At 35.2% G+C, this 22,031-nt stretch overlaps 1 protein-coding gene across 3 annotated transcripts in view; it reads left to right on the top strand.

The window, feature by feature from the left end:
* The first annotated feature begins 370 nt into the window (after positions 1–370).
* The window catches only part of LOC109050005 (RNA-binding Raly-like protein), a 121,729-nt gene continuing 100,068 nt past the window's right edge, over positions 371–22,031 (top strand). Inside the window, exon 1 of one of the 3 annotated variants that reach the window (XM_042752472.1) lies at positions 371–538. The gene's annotated coding sequence lies outside the window, so the exon portion shown is untranslated. Of the gene's footprint in view, positions 1,251–22,031 lie in introns of all 3 variants that reach the window. The other 2 variants (XM_042752469.1, XM_042752471.1) reach the window with 2 other exon arrangements.

Here is a 22,031-nt window from a genome sequence, read left to right as displayed (position 1 = left end):
GATAAATGTAACGGGAGGAATGAACTGATGCTGCACGACGCTATTTACATCAGATAAACGTCTGTAAAGAAAAAAAAAAACGGCAATGGGACTAAACCTGCCTTTCATGACGTTATTAACGACATTATCCAAGATGTATTATCTCACGCAAGCGCACACACACGTGCATACATATACACACACCTCACATTACTTGTTTATCGTCACAAAACATAAAGACGAAGAGCAAGAACAACAAAGACGGCGTTGAGAGGCTCTCTTTAGACGTTACGTTGAGTCTGACATCATGGGAGCTCCGCAAGCTTAAAAGACACGGTAAAAAAAATACAACGGGAGAATCACAGAAGGCTCTCAGTGTGGAATGATAAGGACTAACTAACGGCGTCTCCTGTCAGCTCCTCTTCCCGCCGCTCAAGGCAGCAGCAGTCACGTGACAGCAGCGAGGGCTCACAGACTGAGAGAGAACGAACGCGCTTCATTCGCCATACTGTGTTTTGTGCCATAACGCATTTTTATCGCAACATTTTACTCCCACTCGGTGAGTACGTTTCCAGGCCTTTTTGTAACCCTTTTTGTCTTTTCACTTGCTCTTTTTTTATTTTTTTCTCTCTCCTTTTGCTTGGGTTTGAGCGTTGAGATTTGAAAAAGTGTTGTTTTGAGGCGTTTTTCGATCCGTACCTCAAGTTTTCAGTATGCAGTGATTCCTATCGGGGCTATTCAGTACTGAGTGACACTGGTCAAGTACGTGCTTGCAGTCGTGTGAAATCATGCAACTGGTTTTTAAATGGCCTTGGCAGTTCCATTTTTACGTATGTACGATGATATTTGTTTTGAACCCTTTTTCCCTTTTTGTTCTCTGCCATAGACTTTTGCTGTAGATATGCTTCGCTTGTATTTTGCGCTATTGTTCATGAGAGTTTTGTGATTTTGATGTCACCGAGCGAAGCATTTGCTTTTATTTTGGTCTTTTCTTTACCCGAAAGTCATTTTCAGACCTGGTGACGTTTTAATGGAAACTTTTCTTGCAGCTTAGCTGTCACGTTTGTTTATTTTTGCTGGTTTTTCTTTCATTTTTTAATGCCTTATCCTTTTGCAGATGATTTTAAGGTGAAGTGATTTTTGGATGTGCTCATTTTTCACGTAGATGATGCAAATTAAGGTGTCTATGAAGGGAATAATTGTTTCTTTGGGGAAAATATCAATCAGTGCGTCTTTGCTTTCACCGAAGATGAACAGACTCTCCTTTGCAGGTATATAAGGACAAGAAATCAAACCTTACAGCACATGTTTGTTTGCAATAAAAGCAAGGCGATTCTGAAATGTTAATCTGTGAATGATGTATTCTTTGGCTGTGAGGTTTATCATCAAATACACATCTGTAGTTGTGCTTGTGCATAATAACCACACTGCAAGTGAATGTGAAACTAAGTGGAACCTCTGTAAATCATACCTTTATCGTTTTGTAGATCTCTCACTCACCTTATGTGGATTTTATAATGATATATTTAAAAGAGTCATCTCATACATCATTTACTTTATAACTGTCCAAATGCCTGGGTAAGCAAGCAGGTCCTACTATCTGTATTTTAGATATAATCTTCAGCAATTTCAGATTGTAACCATGTGTTGGATGCCAAATGTTGTCACTGTGAGGTTTGGATGATTTCTGGTGAACATGTACTATATATGGATCTACAGACCAACAGCGCACATTTAATTGCAGGTAAATTGAATCGACAACATGACACAAAAGGCTTAAAAATACATGTAGATGTCTCAGAAGAAAGAGTAATGAGCATGTTAAACTGAAATCTCAGAAGAGATCCAGCATGCTGTTCCTTTCAGCACCATGGACAGCGAATGGGTTCACAAATAGCATTTCAGCACTCAGCAAATAAGAACAGACAACTTTTCATGCCATCTATTATGTACAATGAGGAAGCTTTTATAGCATCTAAAGCTTATTTTAAGATCTGTCTGCTTAAAGGGATAGTTCACCCAAAAATGATTAAAAATCCATTAATTTCGTATGGGGTCCGATATGCACAAAAACAGTTAAATTATTCCTCGAAATATCTCCTCTTGTATTCCACAGAAGAAAATAAGTCATACAAGTTTGGAAAGACATCAGGGTGAGTAAACATATTTGGGTCGAACTATGCCTTTAACTTTCTCCTTTCTAAACATGTATTTTACTGAAAGCATTCTGTGCACATACTTTCTCATAGTTCCTACAAGCAGTGATCAGTGACACAGCAAGGTGTGTGTGTGTGGGTGGGTGGGAATGGCAATAACTGCTGTTGTGCTTTGTTTTTTTCATCTTAAGCTTCACCTATTCCAGTTAACCCCCAGAATATCTTTAGATTCTGTCTTAATGTCAGGCGCTGTAGTGATTGTGAAGGTGCGCCGCTGCATTGAGATGTACATGGCGTGTGTTGAAAGGTGCCTCAGCCGCGTTGATAAATGTCTCTTTCTCTGTCATCCCTCCAGCTGGGTGTTATGATAGCCGGCGTTACTTCCTGCGGTGTCGTCTCAGCCCTCCAGGCAATTTTCCCCTGTTATCTGGGCGTCGCACATGAGAGCTATAAATGAGGGTTGAGAAATATAATAGCTCATGTGTGGAGATGGCTTTGCACTCATGAATAAAACATCCTTCCCTTAGTAAAGGACTGTTTACGCTGGACATGTGCCCACCGTCTTATAATATCTGGACGCACGTCTTGTTACTCGTTACTACTTGGAGACATTACATCCAGATGCTCAACGTTTTGTTAGTTGATTTGTATTTCCTGATCTGCTTAAGATTGGCAGGATCAGAGTTAAAACCCCACTCTACTTGGAGACATTACATCCAGATGCTCTTGTACCCAGAAGAATTTGAAGGAATGTCTTGGTCTCAGATTCTAACACTGCCAAAGCAACAGGACATAAAGGATCAGAGTTAAAACCCCTTTGAACTGCAGTCTCTGATCCATCACAGAGGGAAATGTTTGTGACATAGGGAACGTTAGGATGGAAACCACAGAGGTTTGATTCTGTTGAGTTGTTTCCATTACTTTTGACTGATTTTAGTTCACTCCAAAATTAAAATGATCTCATCAATTACTCACGTTGAGAAACAGAAGATATATTAAAATACTAAATAAAAAGCAGCTCTTTTTAATTTCATTATATTACTGTATTTTTTATCAAATAAATGCAGCATTAAGCATAAGCATAAGCTACTTCTTTCAAAAACATTAAAATATCTTACTTACCCCACACTTTTAAATGGTAGTGTATATGAGTAATTTTATAAAAGTGAAATGGGTTGCGAATGTTGTTTTTATTTAGACTTTAGCTGTTCTCTGGTACAGACGTAGGAAACATTGGGATAGAAACTGCATAGATTTCAATTGAGTCTATTCCAATGAATTTTGTACTGCTAGATTGATTATTAATAGATTTTTTATAGGCATAGTTCACTCAAAAATGGACATTCTGTCATCATTTACTCACAGCACTGTATGACTGTCTCTATTTCTTCTGTAAAACACAGAAGATATTTTGAGGTAGCTCTGTTTCTCAACAATTGGACCCTATTCGCTTTCATTATATAAACTACAATATACAATAAATTTTTTAAAATATCTTATTTTGTCTTTTACAGGTTTAAAATAATGTGGGGTAACAACGCATTTTACTTCTGTGAAGCAATACACTGAAAAAAAAATAGTCTTAAACATTTTTCACTCAGAATTTGCTGATAAATTCCACAATAAATAAATAAAAAACAGCAAGTAATTCATTGAAATAAATTAGAAACTTTTAAGTAGAAAGACTGAAAGACTTATAAGTTAGTTATAACTCAAAATCATTTTTACAGTGGGGTTAAAATATGATTTTTGTCTATGGAGATTTGATTACTGTGTGCACCTTTAAATGGCATTAAATTATTTGGCTAATAATGGGGAAGTTTATATAATGTCATTCATTACAACATAGCACCTAAATAGCTATTTAGATGAAAAACTTGTGTAGAAACATACCTTTCTTTTATTGGTGTTTTCACTCAGAAATTTCTAGTAAACATCACAAACAGAAAGAAATGGCAAGTAACACGTTGAATTAAACATGACTCTTTGAAGTAGAAAAACTGATATGGTATTTTCTTTCTGAAACATAATTCAATAATCAACTTTACTTTACAATAGCTGATCAACTTAACATACCTCCACCTGCGTGACCTATGTGACATCAGATGAATTGAAAAGTATAGATTGCCACAATTCATCAGACTTGATATTTGAAATATTAAGAGACTTTTAATATATTATGAAAGTAAATTTAGATTTTATGTTCACTTTTAAAAGTCAAGCACACAAATAAGACTTCGTCAGTGTCTTCTTTGACAGTGTTGCCTCATTTAACACAGACATTTTAACAGTGAGATTTCTAAATGATATTCTAATGACTACAAGACTTCATTGCTTTCCTAGACTCATATTCTAATCAACAAAAAACTCTCAGAAATGAAGGACATAAATGCTTTTGAGTTCACAATGAGCTTATTTCCTAGCTTGGTCATATCTTAATAACAAGCAGAATTATATAAAAGCTTCTCCCTCTGAAGGACTCTAACCTCTCATGTACCCCTGAGCAGATAAACAGCTCACCATTGGCGATGAGCACTGGGCTTTTATAAGCTCCCAGGAATCTGTTTCCCTTTTCAGAGCTGTAAATTTGATAAATGGGAGGATTCTTCATTAAATAATCATATTCTGAACAATCAGTGCCATTTCTGAAGAACAAGGGCAATCTAACTGAGCTTTTAAGAGTCAATTTTGTTAAAGCATTCAAATTATAATATAGTCCTTAAGCGCAACCTCTTCAGTGACATATGCTACAGTACACCAACATTTCCAGTTAAATTTTTTTGTTAACCTCAGTGACATTTTGAGTTTCAGCCAATCATTAGAAGGTGCTCACTGACATTATCAGATCTGAGATTATTAATGTCAATCAGATTTATGTAAGTTTTCGTCCTGCTTCAAAAGCAGAAGGGGCCGTTCAAGACAACATGAAATCAAAATTCTCCCTGTTTACCTTATTAATACATATCATTTTTTGCCCAAATGACTTGTTTTTAACCCCTGCCTTTCAAACATATAAATTGCCAATCAATTCCCACGGTTAAATATTTTCCAAAAAAAATAAAAAATATTGTTGAATATCCTGTTTCAGTTTATACACTTTTCAGTTTTTTTTTTTTTTGGTGTTTTTTTTTAATTAAATTAATATTTTTTTATTCAGCAAGAATGCTTTAAATTGATCTTTTCTATCACTCATAAATTGATCAATTGAAAAGTGACAGTTAAGACACTTATACTTACAAAAATAAATAAAATAAAAATAAATAAAATCTTTGTTATTTTATTAGAACTGTACTCATCATATTTAAATTACTGTTAAATATTAATGCAGTAGGCCTAATTCATCATAAAATGGATCAGATTATTTTTCTTCTGTCTTTTTTCTGGACTCAAAGCGCAGTCTCAGAGGCTTCCAATCTCATTCTAGCACAGAAAACAGTTATTTTACAATGTGTTTAGGCTGACAGCAGGTTAATGGGCTGGACTGAGAGATGTGGCTCTAAGGGGCATCGGTGTAATAAGCGTGTGGTCTGATCTGTGGTTTGATCCTGTCACTTACTCGCTGCTGAAGACTCTGTTCCCTCAGCCAATCAGCTCTGAGTCCAGTCTTTAATATGAATGTCTTCCTGGCGCTCGCTTAAGACCTGCTTGGGCACCGTGACAGGAAATTATCCATCTGTCCTTCACAAACATCTAAGAGTAAGTGTGTCCAAGTTTGCACTTTAAAACTGGACTTTGCACTAATTGCCTGGTTTCCCTCCCATTAATTTCACGATGACATTCGAAAGACTAATTAATATCGGTGAGATTGCACAGAAAGTCTGGCTACTATTTAAGTTTTTGCTCTGTGGACCTCATTTACTTTTTACTCTGACAAGTCGGTCCAGCTGGGATTGTTTCTCACTTAGTTCAAACTAGGGAACATTTTTAATAACCAAACATACACACATGAGCTAGGGGAGAACTCAGCAGTTAAGAGCAAAAACTAAATGAAATTTAAAGGTGCGTTAAAGGGTTAATTCACCAAAAAAATGAAAATTAGCTTGTGTTTTACTCACCCTCAAGGCATCCTAGGTGTATATGACTTTCTTACTAAATAAGAATCCATTCTAAATAAAAAAAAAAACTTGCCATTCCAATCCCAATCACTACAATCACAGTCAGCGGGTGTTGCAGTTGTAGTCATCAAATAAAGCGCGCACATTCATAATAAATAATAATAATAATAAGAAGAAGAATGGCTTCCGTGTATGACAGATAACGAAAGTGAGAGAAAAGTGTTTATTACGTTTGAAATATGGATTTTTTTTTATATTATACAAAAACGCATGGATTCACTACAGGGGGCCTTTTTTTACCCCCCCGGAGCCGTGTGAGGTGCGTTTTATTATGAATCCATGCGCTTTATTTGTAACATTACTGTATGTAGGCTACAAGTGCAATCTTGAGAATGCGTGTTTATATGTTGCATGCCGTAAGAGTTAACGTTTATTCCTTACTGGGAAATATGTATACCTCGTTGTCTGTGGCAGATTAAATCATGATTCACTTCATGGAATCAATTTCACAGCCTATTTCAGCGGCACCGTGTCCCGCATCCCACTGATGTCGTTTTACCCCACTATTTGTCTCGCTTGGGATGCACAAGCTTTTCCAATATATTTATCCCTCTCAGTTTATCATACCAGCCCTGCATAAAATCTTCATTAATGCATATGACTGAAACCCCAGCATTACAGTGAGACGAAGCTTTGTTTGTCTTGCTCCCCGTTCTTTGTACACTTTCTTTTTTGCACGTACACAATCACAGTCATCTTATATGGCAGTGTGTTATTTATTAAGGGCAGACCAGCACCTTTCAGAACTCTATTAAGTGCAGATCTTTCGGCTTGTCAACAACAGAGAGAGCTGCGCTCCATCAGCTACAAGAGCTGTCGACTTTAAGACAGCTCCTAAACTATTAGTTATACTGTGACAAAGCTGCTCTCGCATACTGTCATACCCTTGTACTGATAAACAGTTGGCCTGTCACACTCTTGTAATGTTGTGCTACTACACTTTTGTTCTCATACTTTGTTTGAGATCTTGGTTCAAACTAGTAGTTGACCAATACGGTTGATTAAATGTCGATATGGCTAGTAGAAATATATATTTATATATATATATATATATATATATATATATATATATATATAATTGTTAGTAGTATTGTGTATAGCAAATTTTGTAGTTAATAGTATTCTGTCTCTGTCTGTCTGTCTATAATATTCTATTTATTTTTACAAAGTATGTCCAAAAAGCTATAAGCAGTATTGAAAGTGGCTGAGCAAAAGTCAGATAGTGAAAAATGCAGTATTGTGGCTACATTTAGTAATTTACTACCAACACAGGCTAGACTCTCACCCTTTTTTCCTGGGAGGCGTTTATCCTTACTCATTGCTGAGTCTGAGTGTGTTTGTGAGAGTTTTTTAGAGGAACTGAAAGAAAAGCCTTTCTGTTAAGGTGGGGGTTGTTGTTATGATTGAAAGAGAATGCAGGAGTACATCACATATATTCTAGCTACCTTTGTTCCCTTCACTTTTTCCTGACCTTCTCTTTTGCACTGGGCTTTTGTCTCTCTATTTCAGTCTTGCGGTGTCTGTTGTAACTGTAAAGGCTGTAATCATCCTCCCTCATTTATTACTAGAGCAGAGTTTGGCTCCTCCCACTTGCTCCTGTGGCTCTTCAAGACATGTTAGGGAGAGATGAGAATCAATCATTTCTCAGAGTTATTACAGGCAACAGATCCAGACCTGCCCACTGGAATACACTGATACTAGAACAATTGCTAGCTTGTAACTAACAATTTCTTCATTGCAATATAGAGGTTTTTTTTAGATTCATCCCAGTGAAAGGTTTGTTTACATTTATTCACTGTATCTTTCTGTAGATTACGTAATCATTCAGTAGGTTAGGTTCAGTGCTTCTTTACAGCCTGTGCTCATATGTTACTGTATTTGCTTGCATTGTAAGTCAGTCTTTGGTAGATGGAAGATAAAGAGATTTTCTTGCTTAAAAGAGTCAAAATAACAGGCTGTGATCCTTTTTAGGCCTTAATAAATGGTGACCGTTAACATCAGAAGTGCTTATTATATTGCCTCATCACACTCATGGCCAAACAAAATGAAAGCCTGCGCTGGTCCAAACTGGTGAGGAGGTGGTTTTGGGGTACAGATGCTGGTAGAGTGGGTAACACACTACATCCAAATGTCCATGAGTGATGAATACACAACTACTCCTCCATCTGGTTCACAGCAGCAGCAGCTGGGCCAGGCCACGATCAGCTGGACCTCACCTGGATCTACTGGAACCGTATGCTCAGGCCAGAGATATCAAATTCTACAGTAACTGGGTAAATCTCATGAAGACACGCTGGTCACGAATCACTATTAAATCGAAAAGAAGAAATAAGATGTTTTTGCTTTGAAGCCTATTTTAGGACCATTTTGATTTGTTTATATGGTGATATTGTTATTAAGATAATTAAGTACATTTCCCCTGCATATTCTCATTAACAAAATGCATCTGGATATGTGTTTAAGGGTGATTCTCATTACTTTAATATAGAGATGGTCTTACTGTATTACAGTAAATAATTAGTGAAATTACATAATACAATGATTTTTTTATTTAAATGATTTTAATACCATGTTTAATGTATTATATTGTAATACTATGATTATTTTTTCCTTAAATTAATCATAATACTAAAATAATTGCAATACCATGATTTATTTTTAAGCCAGCATAAATAACAGTACAATATTACCATATCTATCCATCTAATTTTTTAATTGTTTAATTTAATTTTAATTTTATTTTACATTTATTTTTTAGAATATATCATTAATTATGATATTACATAAATGTTTTCCTATAATAATGTAATTTGAATTTGTTAGAAAAAAATTGCTAAATTGTAATGAAAGAAACTCATCATTTGAAATAATATTATTAATGTTTAAATTTTCTCAAAGCAAAATGTAATGTAACTATGTTTGTCACACTTCACATCAACTAAATTTTAAGAAAAAAAAACACTTTATTATTTATTTATTAAACTTAATTTTAGCATTTTTTTTTAGATTAATTCATAGATAAATTTAGTCATTCCCATTCAATCTAATGATATACAACAACAGAAGAGAATAAATAATTGATATTATACATTGCAATGCTATAATACTAAAACAATGTAAAATGGACAAAAATAGAAATATTTAATACATTTTATTAACAAAATATTAAAATACTGCATATCATTATTTAACACATTATTATTCTTAATGTGTTTAAGTATTCAAAAAATAGTTGGATTTTGTAGGCAGGCAATTCAGGTTCAGTGGCCCACGTTAACTGTACGGCGGTATCATTTCCTGCATGAGCCGCCCACCTCTTGACAAACACGAGGCCGGATTGATAGCCAGCACTGTAAGTGTATCTGTGTCATTCCATTTTATGAGTCACATCATCTTATTGTCAAGCTCAGTGTCATTAGACTGGATTTCTCGAGAAGGGATCACTCTCCACAGGTCACTCTAGTTTCTCCAGGGTTGCATCAACTCTGCTTAGACTCTAGGAGACAGACCCTAACACGCTCCGCAGCCGACAATCTTTCTCCCGTTCTGCTCCCTCTACTCTACCAGCCACAATAGGAGCATCCGAGGCCGATCGGTTTCTGATGGAGCGTGACCTCAATTTCCTCTTCCTTTCACATGAGGAGAGACCAGGATAGAGGGATGAAAAATTGATTTGCATGTGTGTGGCTTTGAGGTGTTCAGAGAGCGAACGCAGTGCTCGTACAAGATTTCCCGGGGTTTGCTTGAGGATGTGATGGTTTGAAGTGAAGCGTGAGGGTCCGCTGAAAGTGGACGGAAGCGTCTGATGAATGATGTGAGCTGATGAGACGTCTCACCTTGAAATCTGAACCCACTGCTTTGCCGTTAAAAAAAGGTTCTAGGTCAACACAGACGTTAAACTAACCTGACAGTATGAAAAAAATGTTTATTCACAAAGGTCGAGATGAAAATTTGGTTTTGAAACCACATGAAATGAGAAGAAAACCACTGAGGGGATTGTTCAAGGAAACTGTATGCAGATTTATAGAAAGTAGCAATAATAGCATATTTTTACAACCAGCATCTGTGAACTTTTGCCATGGTAACTGAATGCAATTTAGAGATTGAAAGATTCATTTAGCAATTAATACAAGAAATTGTATAAATATTTTTACTATTTTGTACAGCCATTTAGCACACATTAATTTGTTCTCCACAAGTGATAACCTTTTTTTTTTTTAAGAACACAAAAATAAATAAATAAAATAAAGTTAGACAAATAAAACTGATTTTTGGAGTACTTTTTCAGTTTTGCTGTTTCAAAAATTTTATGTTTAATTAAATTTCACTTGCAGTTTTTTGTGAAATTTACTAGCAACTACATCCTTCAGTATTTTTTTAATTAAGTATTAAATCATAAATAAACATATGGTGTAATTACAATTAAGCAATAACTACAGTATAACAGAATCATATCCTGTGTTCGCTTTAAATTCGTTTTTCATAAAGTTTTTTTAAAACCTTGTGATCTCAAAAGTGAGATGTCTGTAATATTTCAGCTGTTTCTATTGGAATGCAATGAAATTAAATAGAGACTTTTGATTTAGTCTCCTGTTTCTTTGGTTTTTGTCCTAAAAAAGACCCTGTAATCTCATACACCTCTTCACTCAACATCTCAAACTCTGCTCATATGCCAAGATAACAAAGTGTGCAATCAAATGAATGTGAACTCATTTTTCATCCAATTCTCCCAAAAGCAAATAATTTGAGATGCAATCCGCATTCATTTTACTTCTCTGATGTATCACCGTATCTGAACACTTATCTCATTTGTGTCTCTTCTTATTTCTCCTAAGGAATTTTAAGTGAACCATCTGAAACTAACTTGAAAAAAATCACCTGAGCCATGAAAGAGCAACCTCTGAGCAATAAAATGTGTCCCTGGGCTGCTATGAAAGCTGTTTCGAACGCAGTATTACCTGAATCAATAACAGTCAGAAATCATCGGCAGAATCTGCAATAGCAGCTTCATGCTGTGTAAAGGGGTGTGAGTTTACAATATTCGATTAAAGTATTTCATTCAGAGACATTGATGTCAGGATAGTCAAGGGCTGTTGAAAGTTTCTCTGTCACTCAGAAATGTTTTTCAATGTACATTCATGGCCACAAGATTGTGAGCACCTAAAGTTTGTTACAAAACACCTTTTCAGAAAAAAAAAGAATATATATATATTTCTACAAGTACTTGATACTTCTTTCAGTGTGACTCATCTACAGGTTAATGGAGTGCAGGTTTTCTCATGCTTAAATAATAGTTGATGTTTGAAAGTGGCTGTGTGTATGAGTTATTCAGCTATTCAGCTGAAAGTAAAAAACCCCATTCATTTTCTGTTTTGAGAAAGAGATTTTATTAATAACGTATAAACATTAATACCAACCATAAGCTTCAAGATTAAGTATCCCTTGCTACTCTCAAATAAAGAAGTGGGAATTATGTATTTGTTTGATATTAAATTATTAATCTTACCTGTACAGCCGTGTGTTATCTTAAAAGCTTCCACAAAAATAGTCCATGTCATTGTACAGAACAATCGGCTTGAGTAACAACAAAGACTATAGAATACCCAAGACATGTCACTCGTATAGTTTTGAATGGGGAAAAATGCAAGGCTCAATATGGCCGCTCAATCGCAGGAAGCCCCGCCTTCTGAATGAAGGAGCCAATCGGTAATCGGTAAAGTCAGCTTTTGCCGTTAGAAGAGTCCCGGTTGCTATAGAAACAGTCAGCGTTCTGAGACATGCTCTCAGGACTGTGCATGCGCACTCTGGTCTAGCCTGAATAATACGCTTTTTATAACGTTATTTGAACAAAATAAACAACATTTATGACACAGTTGTTATCAGATTTCTTTGGTGATTTCAAATATGAAATTTAATCGCAAGCCTAGTGAACAGTTTTGTAGAATTTGATGTTTTCCCCATTCAAAGAGATAGGAGTTGCACTTGGATGCCCTAGAGGTGTTTCAAAGATGGCCGCTGAGTGACATGACTTGTCTTAAAGGGACTTTGGTAACAAGACGAACATTGCAACACTGTTACAGTAGTATGGAATACTCTGAGGTAATTTCCACCTCTATTGATAACTGAGACAAGATGGTGCCAATTGCGATTGCATGAATTGCACGAATCCGCGGCATGATATGAGAGAAACTACTTGCGAATGAGCGGAATATACACTGTTGCTATAAGCGACAGACGGTCAAAATTATCTTATCGCTGGATGTCACAATTGATCGATCGGAATCGAATATTCCAGAAAGACGGGGCCTGATTTCAATATACCAAATTCGCAAAAAAGGACTATGCTACCAATAATCCTGCTAGATTCAATCAGATTGCGGATACTGGTAAAACACACCGAAATATTTCGGCAGCGACTACTTGTTCCCACAGAGCACTGTGATTGACGCAATCTGGTATATTTATATGCTTTCAAAATACAAATTAACTAGATGTAATTACATTTTGTTTTTAATTGTAAGATCAGTAACTTCAAATCAGTAGTTTATACTTCACCATTGTTTCCAAAAGTTTATTTCCTCAAAAAAGAACTTCAAACACGTTTTGTATTGTTGTGATTCATCTTGAAGCTGGTTGGTTTGGTTAATGGCTTAGAAAAGCGATTCCCAGCTGGATTTATATGATGGAAAGTTTTTTTTTCTTCTTTTGTGAAAAAATGACTACACATAAAACTGCAAATTCCTTCATCATTCACTCATCGCAAGTGTATAAGACTTTCCTTAGATAGGATTTATTCAGAAAAATAATCTTGGTGAGTCCATAATATGTGCAAATGTATGGGACCTCCAAAGTAGACATAAAAAAAAAAAACACACAAGTGAAGACAGCGGTAATCTATATGACCCCAATGAATCAGTGTCTTCTCAATCAAAATAATAGGTGTGTATACTATATAATAAATACTAATGTTTTAAACATTGTTTTTAACCATAAACCATTGCTTCTGGCTAGCTGTTTCAAGAGTTTGATGTAAAAGGCAGAATGTTGTGAAGAGTGCAGACAGCATGAGGGTGAATAAATGATGAAATAATTTTCATTTTTTTGTAGTATGTCTTTAAACCCATTTCTGTGTTCTGTATTCCTTTTTCTTGATTAATGAAAATGATATCTAGGATCTAGTATAATACAGGCTGAAACCATTTCTGATTTGATGCCAATTAAAGGGTTTTTAAGACTTACTTATGATGCTGTGAGGGTAAAACCGATTGGGAAATACTGGCTTAGAACTCTTTATTAAGGAGTTGTTTGAAAACCCCATTGAAAAATGAGTGGGGAAAAATACTTCCACAACCAAAGCTGCTGGAAAAAATGGGTGACCACTGTTGAGCTCTATTGAATTGGAAGCTGGGAGATACTATAGAGAGCAACAGAAAGACAGAGAGCTAGGCTGAAAAGAATAGGGCAGTATGCTCATTTTTAACACTGGATTCTGAGAATTGCAGGAGAAAGCCTGGAAGGATCCAGTGCAATTTTTATGCATGTCAGATTCTGTGTGTGTTATATTAGATAGTATGCATGCACATATGTGCTCATTTAACACAAAAGATAATGCACGTTCAGGCATGACAGACCTGGCAATAGCATTTTAGATCATCTTTCTAAATGTCTGAATGGAAATGGCATTGATCTGATAAAAACTGCAGTTTAACTAACCTTTCTATCTGTCCTTTTCTATCCGTAAATGGCAGGCGTGTTGCTAGCGTGCACGTGCAGGGTTTGTTCATAGATCAGCATCTGTCTCTGTCTTTGTAATGACAGTGGAGACTCTCATCTCGCTCCTGCTTATTGATTTTTCTCTTCCCATGTTGACGTTGATGTTGTGAAATGAGGTTCGGCTCTGTGAAATGTTACTGTGTTCAGTCGCGTGTCCTTTTCTCTTTCGCTGCTGTTTCCTCCTTTCTCTCTAATGAATATTTTCCAGCTATAAAGTGTAACAACCACCCATCAACTCGATTTGCGTCTGTTTTACGAGATTATTTGTACGGTCCAGTTCCATAGAAACTCTGTGAGCTCATCATTTTAAATCAAAAACAGATCATTAAAGGGTAAAGTGATTACAGCTTCACTGGAAACTTTATGACATTATCGCTTAAATGTCGCCGCACGTTTGTAGATGTGTTCGTCAGAGCATGTTTATAAATGTGTTCATCCATCTGGCCCTTGTGTTTTGGTTTATTATGTGAAGGCTAGTCATGCATAGCCAGCCATTTGACTAACAGCGTGTAGTGGGGTCCAAAATAAATGCTGTATTTGATTTAAAATGATATATGACAAATGCTTTTTAAACGGCATATTTTTAAAGATTTTTCTTTTTCAACATCTCCGATATTGTTATTTGTCATTGACCTGTAAATATTATTTTCCTGTTAATTTGAATACACTTCAGGTGCTGCAAGATTTCAATGTTAAACCCAGCAGTCCAGTAGCGGGAGTAAATGTCTCATTGAATCACTACATGATTCCTGATGCTTATTTGGACTCAACCAGTTATTTAGTCACACATTTTTTAATGTTTTCTGGAAACGGTCCTGTTGGGCCACAATTTTCTTCCACAGTTGTGCAGACTGCTTGCTGGGCTGAGTTTTGCCTTCAAAGTCAACATGAAATAAAACTGGACCCGATTTATTATTTTCTTAATATACATTGCAGTCATCAGTGCATGTAATTTCAAAGAAAAAAAAATGTTTGTCTAATCATAATTAAAAGATTTTATGAATCCTAATTCTTCCTTTCCAAGACCCTGCAGTAGTTAATGCCAGTTAATGTTAATCTGATAGCATATAATGATAGATATAAAGATGCATTATCATTGAGATGCTCTTAAAGGTGAATTTGACCTTCAGTCTTCATCAGGAAACCTCCTAAACTGTGTATGCCAGCAGTTTTTCCGGAAGCAACCACTGCAAGAGCCCAGTCAAAGGATTTTCTTGTTGAATATTGTGGTGGACTTAGAAATAGATCACATTATGAGTCTCTTATAAGGTGTGTTTACACTTGGCAGGTTTGGTTTGATTAAAACAAGCTCTGATGCAATTGCTCTGTTAGTGTGGTTCATTTAAATAAGTGTGAATGCTGCCATCTGAACCCTTTTCAGGGATCTCATTTGGTTCAACTTATGTATGAACACAGATACAGACACCTAAATGAACCAAAAACTGGACATGGTATCACAGGATGCGACCCTAAACAGGACAGAATGCTCAAGCATACGGTTCTTCTCATCATAGGAGCTACAGTACATTGCCCATTACAATTAGGTACAGGTTTTAGAAGCACCGTCTCCTTAGAGCAGATCTCCATATGTGCAACTGAAGAGTTCCTGGAACTGTTTTGACTCCTTTACACATTTTAGAAGCTGGTAAAAAAAATACCACCATATGTACACACAAACAACGAGCACATTTAACACAGCACACAGCAGTTTGGGATGTTTTGCAAAATTTACGGCATAAAAGCTGTCCAGTCAGGTCATGCTGTATCCTTATGCCTTTTGTGTTGTATCTTTAGGTTTCATGTTAAAAATGACAGTGCGAATGCAAAGTGAACCAGGACTAAATGTAAATGAATCAAGTCTCATTTGGTAACACTTTATTTTGGTAGTCCACACTAGACAGTCTATTAACTAGCTACGTATAAGTAATTTTACAACTACACTACATGTCAACTACCAGTCGTTAGAGTATTAGTAAATCTTTCTGCTTAATATCTGCTAACACTTTAGTAACTTTGCAAATATGTCAACTTATTCTACTAACCCTTACCTAAAAGTGTACTAATATCATAATGAGTTATATGCTAATTAATGAGGGTTTCTTGACATGTAGATGCAGTTACTTATGTCTAAAGTGGACTATTAAAACAAAGTGTAACCCTAGTAGGATAAGTTTTCACCAGGCTGTTGTGATGTGTTTTTTTTCTTTTTGTCAGTGATTTTTCCCATATTTCAATTATTTTGGTGCATATGTTTTGAGATGAGACTTAATTAAAGGGTCAATTGAGTGTCAGAGGTTCCTCTCTTCTTCTCAGAGGTCTTTGGGAGCTCATTATAATCTTCAGCGTTCTCTTACATCACGAGTTTCATCAGATTTCCAACAATGACTGGATTCAGTACTGGATGCCTCTGTATCTGATTCAGGCAGCATGTCTCTTACCAGGATCAAACTAAGCACACTCATTAGGAACGAGATAAAGCTAATTACTATCAATACTCTGAAGTATTTATGGAAATGAGTCACTGCAATTAGGCAGCTATACACAAACGAAGAGAATCAGAGGCTTAGTTAGGAAAGTCAATCCACATTCAAATAATCTGACAGAAAACCTATTTCAATCTCTAATTAGTACGAAAGTGATTTTGGCACACACGTGTGATTCATATGCATTAATCCATGGAGAGGCTGTAGGCTTTCTGCAGGAATACATATAAATAATGTATGAAGCCCTTGTCGTTGCAAATGGGCTTTCTTTTGAAAGAATCTGTCTCAAATGAGCTGAACGCATCGCTGTGTGCGTCAAGTACACCTTTTTCATATCTACCTTTAAAAACATATGAAATGAAAATTATATCTATTTACTTTCATGATAATTGGCCCTGGTTGTAGTGTGCATGATTTACTGCACACGTTCTTAATCAAAATGTAATATTTTCTTCTTCTGAAACTTGAATTTGAATTTTTTCTTTTAATGACAGAAAATAGTATTAACCAAATATTATTTTATTTTCATAATGACTTGAATCCATTTATAAATTAATAAATTTATTCAGTAAGGTAACAATAAATTGTAATTTATAATGTTACAAAATATTTCTATTTAAAAAAAGGGCAGTTTATTTATTTTCTGTTCATCAAAGATTCCTGGAAAAAAAATCTATCACTATTTCCACAAAATATTAATCTGTTTTCTGAATGATCATGTGACACTTATGACTGGAGTAATGGCTGTTAAAAAACTCAGCTTTATCATCAAATAAATAGTATAAATTACGTTTATATATATATATATATATATATATATATATATATATATATATATATATATATATATATATATATATAATATTTTACTGTATTTTTCTTTCAAAAACAATAAAAAACCCAAACAAAATAATTTATAATTCTAAAAATTTAAAAATTATTTCCAAAAAAAAAATAAAAGAAAAATTGCACCAACCACAAAATACTTATTTGGCTTTATTTGGCTAAAATCAAATCCTGCCTTACTGAAGTTACATGCATTGTGAGAGTCATTTTGTATTTTTCTGCATTTTAGAAAAGAGTTTTGTTAGGGTTGTGGCTAACAAGAATAAATTGCAGCAAACACTCAAAACACACACACAAGCACACGCAAAAGAGAATGGTGCATGATAAAACACTCTTTGTGCTAAACAGTATGGACCAATCACGTTGATTCCTGAGAAGGTGAACAGGAAATGCACTATTTCTGCATTACTTTCATCTCTTTAATGCCATCTGTTCGGTTTCTACTTAGCTTGAGTGCTAAGACCCACAATGGACCTAATCCAAGTTCTCCTATCATTTGGATATTATTTACTGATAAGCATCTGCCGCAATAAAGCTTTTTCCTTTTAAAAAGCATATTTAATACTTACATCACCTGTGATGTCACTGACTGTGTATTTGTGGCACAGAATGCATTTGTTTGTGCATTTTCATCCGTCTGAATTAATTAACTTGTTTTCATTTCTGCATCCAGTGTATCACTTCTCCATTTGATGAAGATTAAATTGAGTGTGTGAGATTATATTGAATGCCTTAAGCAAACTAATGTGTGAATTGATTTGCTGGGGAAGATTGTTCTCGCCGGCTGCTGGCAGTTGCTTCAGCCTTCATTTCCTCAGTTTATTTTCACTAAAGACAGGAAGTCTTTCAGTACGTGAGAGTCATGTGTACCTAGTACAGTCACAGTGTACCAGACTTAATGATCACTTACAGTCCTGCTGGTGTTTTTTAAAAAAAATAAAAAATATTCCTCCAAGGCTGCATTAACAAATACAGAAAAAAAACTATATTGTGAAATGTTATTACTATTTTAAATAACTATTTTCTATTTGAATATATTATAAAATATAATTTATTCCTATGATACAAAGCTGAATTTGCAGCAGCCATGATCCTTCAGAAATCATTCTAATATGCTGATTTGATGCCACAATTTTTTTTATTATTATCATTATCAATGTTAATATTTACATTTACATTTAGTCATAGCAGACACTTTTATCCAAAGCGACTTACAAATGAGTATAATGAAAGCAATCAAAATCAACAAAAGAGCAGTGATATACAAGTGATATAACAAGTCTCAGTTAGCTTAACATAGTATACATACAGAAGCAAGGGCTTTTTAAATAATATAATAAATAAAAAGAAAACAGATAGAATAGAACAAGAATAGAGCAAGCTAGTGTTAGAGGTCTTTTTTACTTTTGTTAATTGTATAATAAATGTATATATATATATATTTTTTTTTTGTGTGTGTGTGTAAACTATGATACATTTTTCAGGTTTCTTAGATGAATAGAAAATTCTAAATAGCATTTATTTGAAATGGAAAGCTTTTTTAAAATTATATATATATTTGCAGTCACTTTTGATCAATTTAATTCATTTTTGCTGAATAAAAGTACAAATTTCTTCCAAAAAAATTACTGGTAGTAGTGTAGATATAGGACTCTTTCTTTCTTTCTTTCTTTCTTTCTTTCTTTCTTTCTTTCTTTTTCCATCCTGTCTTGCACTCTTGGAGGTAAATTCTCTTCTCTACTCTTATCATCATGATGTACTGGAGCCCAAAGCACCGGCCCGACTGAATGAGACCAGAATAATTCAATCAGATTGGCTGAGATCTCATTTCAGGCTGTTTGCAGGCCGCTAAGCACAGTCTTTGCTTCTGTCAGAATCCCACACAATGCCCTGGGACTGCTGATTGACAGCTCTCAGGTTCTTTCAGGTGGAGTTCATCATTACATTCCATTTTTCCTGGAAGTTCTGGCCGTTTTCTGTTTCGCCTCTGTGGCTTTCACATTACCCTATTACCAGCGCTGTGTTTGGGTGAGTTCATCCGTGTCTACACGTATGTGAAAGTGTCGATGCTTTTACACTACGCTGTTTGCTGGAACAGTCCTCGCGGAGCAACCGGAGGTTAAGTGCCTGACACAAGGGCAGCTCAATTCTGGGAACCAGGGTCACACCAGGGACAGTATAGACAGGGAGGAGACAGACCACTGGTTGAAAAATGTATGGAAAAAGGAGAGATAATTGTATTTTATGTGCATTAGTTTATATGCATTTACATTAACTGGACCAGCCCTTTTTTGAACATGATTTACATTAAAAAAGATAAATGTATATTATTATTATTATTATTATTATTATTATTGCTAATGTGAAAATTGTTATTCAGGTTATCTGCAAGATTTTTAAGCTTAAATTTATGACACTTTCAGACCTTTTTTAAGACCTGCATAAATAAAATGAGCAGGGTAGGGGCAATGTGTATGGTAATGTTAAACTGTAAAATGACTGTAAAAAGCATGATTTACAGTTCAGATACAAGTTTCTACAAAATAAAACATTTTCTAAAACGAAAAACTTCACAGCCTTTAAACCATTTTTAAGATAAAGGAGTCAAAGCATCAATTATTATAGTAATTTAAACAATTATCAATCAGTTAATTAAATAACATAAATATATATTACTGTCTTAACTGTTTCCATTTTTACTGCTTTAATTGCTTCGATTTTTTTAAGCTTTCCCCCCCAGCTTTTTTTTTATTTATTTATTTTTTTAATGGTGCTTTAAAAGGAGCTATTTTTTTTTTTTACCTATTTTATTTTATTATTTATCTTCATCTTCCAGTGCTTCTCGATTTTCCAACAATTGATGGATAGAGCCAAGTCCTTTTTTGATCAATTTCACTTCATAAGATCTGTTACTATTCCATTTATTGTGACTTTAGAAGGGCTTTAGTATACTTCTAAGGTTTACATTACCTACCATTCCCATCAGCATTCTCAACAATAGGATACTTGTTTTAACAGGATAATCGGTTAGCTCAGGTCATTTTAATACACATAGTCTAGTTATTTTTGGAAAGCATGAACATGTTTCTGATTGGTTCTCTGGTGGACATAATGCTTAACCATTATTTAGGGCTTTCTTAGAGGGATACTCCCCTCAAAAATGAAAATTCTGTCATCATTTACTTACTCTCATGTCATTTTTACACCTGTATGACTTTCTTACCTCTGCTGAACCCAAAATAAGAAATTCTAGGAAACTAACAATATTGGAGCACATTGCCTTCTATTGACAAAATATCATCTTTTCATTTTTGGGTGTAGTATCTCTTTAAAATGGACTAGTCATTCAGACTTGTTTATTTTGAAAATGTATAGTTTTAAAATCAGAAGCTGTTGTAGGACAGGTGTACATGTTTTTGCATGTGAGTGTATGCGTATTCCGTACATGCACGTGTGATTGAATGGGTTGTAATTTGGAGTGCATGGATAAATGGTCCAGTCGGCCCAGTTTGCTACAGAAGGTCATGACCCAAAAGTGCAATTCTGGTATTACGCTGACAACATTCATGCACTCAGAATGTTCCACAAAAAAAAAAAAAAACCTTCTGAAAGGCTCTGATGGATGGAATTAAAAATTGAGGCAAATCTGCTTCCCAGAGTGCTTTGCACTACTTTGGTTTCTTTGAATGCTCTTGAATAGTGCAAACAGCTCGTGACTAGTGCACATCTCAGCATGCTTTTACTATGTCTGCACTGAGCCACAGACCCGTCTCAGAAATAAACATCCTGTGTTGGGTTTTTGATCTCTGGATCGCTCCCTCTCTAACCGAAAGCTCTCTTTCTTTTCTTTAGTATATGCTTCATGTTTTTGAGAGCACAAATGCGGAGAATTCACATGACTTGGTTTGACGTTTGTAATATTCACATTTGTGTACGTACAGGAGTCACAGCAGGAGCCCTATTTATTTGAAGACCTGGGTTTGCTGGCTTCAGATCTTCTTCACAGAAACCCCGCTCATCCTCGTCCTCTTGTGCGGAAGTCGTAGCCTAGTGGTTAGAGAGTATGACTCCTAACCCTAAGGTTGTGGGTTCAAGTCTCGGGCCGGCAATACCATGACTGAGGTGCCTGTGAGCAAGGCACCGATCCCCCAACTGCTCCCCGGGTGCCGCAGCATAAATGGCTGCCCACTGCTCCGGGTGTGTGTTCATGGTGTGTGTGTGTTCACTACTGTGTGTGTGCACTTTGGATGGGTTAAATGCAGAGCATGAATTCTGAGTATGGGTCACCATACTTGGCTGTATGTCAAGTCACACTCTTTCATGCAGTTGGTTATGACATCTTTAACCTCTGTAGTTAATTTTCTCATTTAATTTTTTATGATAATGCACTTGTGCAGGACTGTCAGTGCTGTTTTTGGAGATTTACAGACCGAGTCTCGCTGTGCTAGTGTAAATGTGAAGGTATCAAAGAAAATCTAGTCTTTTTGGAAACTTGAATGATTTCTTTGGGGTAAATAACTTTATTGGTGTTAAATTCTGTGCCTATAAATAGAAATCTTAAAAAAAAAAAAAAAAAAAAACACGTTTTTGATCTATATAGTTTTAACCCTCAAAATCTATCAGTTTTTTAAGTAAGATTTTTATTTTATTTTTTATTTTTAAAGTGTGTCTTTGGTTTC

Source organism: Cyprinus carpio, chromosome B24, assembly GCF_018340385.1.
Source record: "Cyprinus carpio isolate SPL01 chromosome B24, ASM1834038v1, whole genome shotgun sequence".
Classification (NCBI taxonomy): Eukaryota; Metazoa; Chordata; class Actinopteri; order Cypriniformes; family Cyprinidae; genus Cyprinus; species Cyprinus carpio.
The sequence above is the reverse complement of the archived record's forward strand: the minus strand, read 5'-3'. Positions and strand labels throughout refer to the sequence as shown.